The following is a 6,115-nucleotide window of genomic DNA, read 5'->3' as shown; positions in this document are numbered from 1 at the left end:
GACCCTTCAAACTGGCTTCTGTATATTTCTAATGCATTTCCATCATTCTTTGAATACACCCTAACTTTCTGGGCTAACAGAATATTCCAGGCTCATCATATACTTTCCCTGCTCAATCCTTAAGCAGCCATTTCTCTAAGAAATTAGAGTTCCTTCCAGTGGAGAAGGGCAGTTATACATGGGCACTAGATGGGCTTGCTGTTACTGGTGGTTGCTGCTCCCAGGCCTTCTTGGTGGACACAGCACTCATACGTATTTATATCTGTGATGGTCAGTCTTATGTGTCAATTTGGCTGGGCAATGGTGCCCAGATACTTGGTCAACCACTATTCTAGATGTGTCTATGAGGGTGTTTTTGTATGAGATTTACATTTAACTCAGTGGACTTTGAGAAAAGCAGACTGTCCTCCATAGTGTGGGTGGGCCTTACCCCATCATCTAAAGGCGTGACTAGAACAAAAGACTCAACACTTACAAGAAAAAGGGAATTCTCCAACTTGATGGACTTTGGACTTGAATGAAACTATCTCTTTCATGTGTCTACTGTCTGATGGCCTTTGAACTTGAACCACCACATCAGCTCTTCCTAGGGTTTCCTGCCTCATGACTCACTCAGTAGATTCTGGTCAAATCCAGAATCTAGCTCCATTATTGAATGAGCCAGCTCCATTATTGAATGAGCTAGCTCAAATGGTAAAGAACCTGCCTTCAATGCGGGAGACCTGGGTTCTATTCCTGTGTTGGGAAGATCCCCTGGAGAAGGGAAAGGTTACCCACTTCAGTATTCTTGCCTAGAGAATTCCATGGACAGAGGAGACTGGTGGGCTGCAGTCCATGGGGTTGCAGAGTCAGACACGACTGAGTGACTGACATTTTCAATTTACCAAAATGAATCTCTCGCTCTATATTCATATCCTATTGGTTCTGTTTCTCTGGAGACTCCTAACACTATATCTTTGGCGACTCCTAACGCTATATACTCCTAACACAATATTTATACTTATTTATGTATCTATATATTGAAAATCATGAGTTTATGCTAACAATTAATTCCAATTGAGAGAAAACTCTTTCCTTCTATATTCTAACTTTCTTCTTTGATAGAGAAAAACCTGGATCCTGCTATTTTTAATATATTCACTTATTTGCTTAATTCCTCTTACAAGTCTTTGAGAGATGGCGGTATGTATTTTGTTAATTTTCCAACAGGCAGAAGCGAAGTGTCCTGAGGATGGGGTCACTTTGCTTTCTAATTCTGCAGGAGACTATAGACATGGGGTGATGCTGGTTCGACCTCCAGGGAAGATGTCCCAGGAGAGGGGCTGGGAGATTGCCAGGGGCACAGCACACGTCCCTGGGGGTTTTAAAAGCCAAGTCATGGAAACTGGCAATAATTTACAGGTTGTACAATATTTGTGTAACATTTTAAAGGAACTTTCACATATTTATTTTTAGTTTGCTCCTAACTGCCTTTACCTTACATATTTTTTTTTTACCTTACATGGCAAAAAGTACTTGGCCAATATGATTAAACTAGGGTTTTGAGATGAGATCATCCTGGACTGTGGTTGATTTTCAATGTACTTGTGTCCTTGTAAGAAAAGAGCGGAAGGAGATTTGACACGGATTGAAGAGAAGGAGGCAGAGGTTGAAGTCAAGTGGCTATAGGCTAAGGAGAGCTAGTATCCACGGGAAGCTGGAAGAGGGTTCAGAAAGCCCTGGCAGACTCTCCCAAATACTGAGAATATGATTCAGCTCCGTCTGCAGGGAGGCACCAGCCTGCCAGAGGTTCTCACCCTTGTGTTATCCCCGGAGTCAAGGATTCTCAGTCTCCCTCTAGTGCTCCTTGTTTCAGATTCCTGAATCTCTATGGGGGTAGAATTAAATTTTGGCCTGGAGATGATGGCCTTGGCAAGTACACAGCAAGGGGACCTTCCTTAAGGAACCACCAGAGAGTGTCTTTCTTTCCTTCTATGCTCGTCTCCATTTTCTTGGGGGGCAGGATCCTTCCAATTCCATTTCTGAGGCATAAACTTTCCCTGAGTCCTACTGGACTTTGAGTTAAAGTTCAGTATTTTGCAGTTCAAAGCTCTTGAACTTGCAGTTCAAAACCTATCCTCTGCTGGTCTGCACTATCATGCTTTTCTTTAGATGATGAATACTTTTAGCTAAATGGTGTAAGTAGTAAAGGATTAAAGAAAATAGGAGGGTATAAATCCCAGTTGTTCTCTCAAATACTCATCCTGCCACTGAGAATTGGGTTTGAATATTGTGCTGGAACAGCTGAGTAAAAGCTGAGACACTGGGCAAGTTACTTATGGTTTCTGAGCCTCAATTTTCCCTTCTGTAACATGCAGGATTTGTTGTGAGGATTAATGTGCAAATGTATGTATCTTGCTCTGTTGGCATTGCCATTCAAGGGTGGTCTAGATGAGTGTTCCTCCTTCTAACATTTCTGAGACTTCAAGAGAACTAAGAGAAACCTTGTATAAACATCCAACTGTCTCATGTTGTGTTACTGATCTTCCTTCATCCCCAGACTTTAGTTCAAGAGACTGTATGTATCTGGTTAGTTTCTTTCTCTTGCAGAGGCTGGACGGGTAAATTGGAGTAAGATGAAAACCAGAGAATTCTGGAAATGTCTCATGGCAAAATGAAGGATAGGAGAAAAAAGAAAAGAGAAAATATATAAAAGAATCTGGCATTAGGGACTTACCTGGTGATCCCATGGTTAAGATTCCATGCTAACACTGCAGGGGCCATGGGTTCCATCTCTGGTCAGGGAACAACAAAAGATCTGGCTTTAAAACTAAGTGTTCAGTGAAAGTGAAGTCGCTCAGTCGTGTCCGACTCCTCTTTGTGACCCCATGGACTGTAGCTCCTCCATCCATGGGATTTTCCAGGCAAGAGTACTGGAGTGAGTTGCCATTTCCTTCTCCAGGGGATCTTCCTGACTTAGGGATCGAACTTGGATCTACCACATTGCAGGCAGACACTTTAACATCTAAGCCAAGTGTTCAGTAGATGGCTTTTATTCATCTCAGCCCTCAGAAGTTTAGGTTGAGGTAAGCAGATATATTGCAAGCTGTTTCTATGGCACTTTGTAATTCTATTACTTCTATAGTTAACATAGAACAGTTTAGCCAAAGCTTTGCTCTGGGCATCAAAATGTGGAGGGTATATAACTTTAATGTTTTTAAAGAACTGTTAAAAAATTAAAGCCACTCTCTCTCTCAGGAAATTTCTTTACCCTTTTTCCCCCTGCATACCATCCTACCATTAATTTCCTAGTAGAAGAAAGAGACAGACAAATTAGGAAACTAAACGTTGAGGATTGGAATGCCACTGTACCTGAAGAACAATTCTTCCTTTCCCCGTTCCTCATATACTCTTCCTCCTACCTCCCCCAAGTTAAAAAAAAAAGCAAACCAAAACCCGTTAGTGTCTATTTTACTTAATCATATTCTGCTATCCTTTACTGCCCACTGCGTGCGTGCTAAGTCGCTTCAGTTGTGTCCAACTCTTTGTGACGCTATGGACTGTAGCCCACCAGGTTCCTCTGTCCATGGGATTCTCCAGGCAAGAATACTGGATTGCCATGCCTTCTTCTAGGGGATCTTCACCACCCAGGGATCAAACCTGTGTCTACTAGTTTCTAAAATCCTTGCAGATAAGGACTGCAAAAGTTTTTGCTGTGCAAAAAGTTTCTTGATAAAGTGATTTCATTTTTTAAGGCTGGCTGTGTGGTGGTGAAGCACTTAGGTAGGAGGCCCACCATCACGCTACCTACTCAGTTCTTTAAGGAGGTATCCAGAGGTAGAGAGCTCTGAGCAGAGCCAGGAAGTGCTGTGGGAGGAATCTGCCCCTCTCCCCCTGTGCTGTGTAGGCTTCCAAAAGAGCTGGACCCCAGGGGGCCTGCATGTTCTCTTTCTCACTCCTGCTCCTATTGGGATACTTTTGCTGTTGCTGTCCTTGCTTCTGAGTCAGTATTGCAGAGGGCATGGCAGCGGAGATGTTTCCTTTAATGAATCAACTATGACCGACTTGAAGCTTGTGAAGCAAAGTTAACCCAGTCAGGATCCTAACAGGGTTATAGCATTAGATCTTATTTTAGTATGCTGACTTATTCTGCTTTTCCCCGGGTGCCCTTTAAATAACTGGCCTTGGGCTCAGATGGTGGGTGGTACTTGGTAGCTCAACTTCTGTGTCTACAAATAGTTAAAAAGAGCTGGTTTGACAATGTGCAAAGTCCCTTCGGTCATGTCCGACTCTTTGCGACCCTATGAGCTGAAGGCCTCCAGGCTCCTCTGTCCATGGGATTCTCCAGGCAAGAATACTTGATTGGGTTGCCATGCCCTCCTCCAGGGCATCTTCCTGACCCAGGGATAGAACCTGTGTCTCCTGTGACTCCTGCACTGCAGGTGGATTCTTACTGCTGAGCCACCGGGGAAGCCCCAATAAGTATGTATTCATATCTAATGGGATATGTGTTCCTAACAGAAACTGGCAGGTCTCATTGCTGATTTTTGGGACTGAGTATCCAGATTCATTTGATTTGTTAGATTGGGCAGTAGAAAGGTGGAGCAAGAGACATCTGAACTACTAATGTCTGTTTCCCACTTCCCTGTTTCTAATTGCAAAGAATATCAATTAGTGCTGAGCCTTGAGGTCAGTGCCCCATGAGTGTCAATGAAAGAATAAAGTTCTTAAGACTGTCCTTGCCTTTAAGAACTTAAGAGCTTTGGGGGATGCAGAAAGCTCCTCTCCATTCTCTAAATCGATAGGCTCCTTGTTTTAGATTCACTTTTTCTTTGCATAGTGCCATTCAGTGGATTGGGTCACTATGCATCAGAGGTAGGTGCCAGAGCCTGGTAGATGCCTGTCAGCAGTGCCCACTTGCTCTTAGGTTAACATCTTGCCCACAGAAATCGCTTTGACATATTTCAAAGCTAGCTGCTCAGAGCAGAACAGACACCCACTCATTTGTCAACTCTGGTGGGGCACATGTCCTCTCAGGGACATGTGTGCCTCCAATTCACCTACAGACTTCTAAGAAATACAGATGTCCTGACCCCGCTCCATAGATGGGTTCTGGTGAAGGTGTTGGTCACAAAAGTCCCCAGGGACTTCCCTGGTGGTCCAGTGTTAGGACTTCACCTTCCAATGCATGGGGTGCAGATTCAATCCCTGGTCAGAAGCTAAGATCTCACATGCCTGGGGCCAAACAACCAAAACATAGAACAGAAGCAATACTGTAACAAATTCAATAAAGACTTTTAAAATGGTCCACATTTAAAAAAAAAGAAAAGCTTTCCAGGTGATTCTGGTATGCCCTCTGGGTTGATCATGTGGAATGTCACCCCCTCATTCCACTTCTAAGGGATCAAGCTATCCTAAACCACTGCAGCCTCGCACAAGCACACACACCTCCTCTCCTTGGTGTGCGCTGAGGGGAAATCAGGATGGCAAAAAACAAAGCATTCTGCGCTCTGGATACTGGCTCTAGATAGTTAAGGGGCTTCCCTGATAGCTCAGTTGGTGAAGAATCCACCTGCAATGCAGGGGAACCCCTCCCACCTCCGCCCCGACCCCCTTCAGTTCCTGGGTTGGGAAGATCCCCTGGAGAAGGGATAGGCTACCCACTCCAGTATTCTTGGGCTTTCCTTGTGACTTAGCTAGTAAAGAATCTGCCTGCAATGCGGGAGACCTGGATTCGATCCCTGGGTCTGGAAGATTCCCCTGGAGAAGGGAAAGGCTACCCACTCCAGTATTCTGGCCTGGAAAATTCCATGGACTGTATGTACAGATAGTTAATATGCATTTCTGAGGCATAATTTCAATAAACTGAAATCCTTACATCTTCCTATACCTAGAAAAGCTCTAAAATCATTAACTTGAGATGTCTGCTTTTTAATTAGCAGTGACTGTTTTAAATTTGACCTTGGAGTACGGAATGAAGCAGGGCAAAGGCTAATAGAGTTTTGCCAAGAGAACGCACTGGTCATAGCAAACACCCTCTTCCAACAACACAAGAGAAGACTCTACACATGGACATCACCAGATTGTCAACACCGAAATCAGATTGATTATATTCTTTGCAGCCAAAGATGGAGAA

The sequence above is a fragment of the Cervus canadensis genome, chromosome 9, assembly GCF_019320065.1.
Source record: "Cervus canadensis isolate Bull #8, Minnesota chromosome 9, ASM1932006v1, whole genome shotgun sequence".
In the NCBI taxonomy this organism is placed as follows: domain Eukaryota; kingdom Metazoa; phylum Chordata; class Mammalia; order Artiodactyla; family Cervidae; genus Cervus; species Cervus canadensis.
Note: the sequence above shows the minus strand (reverse complement) of the source record.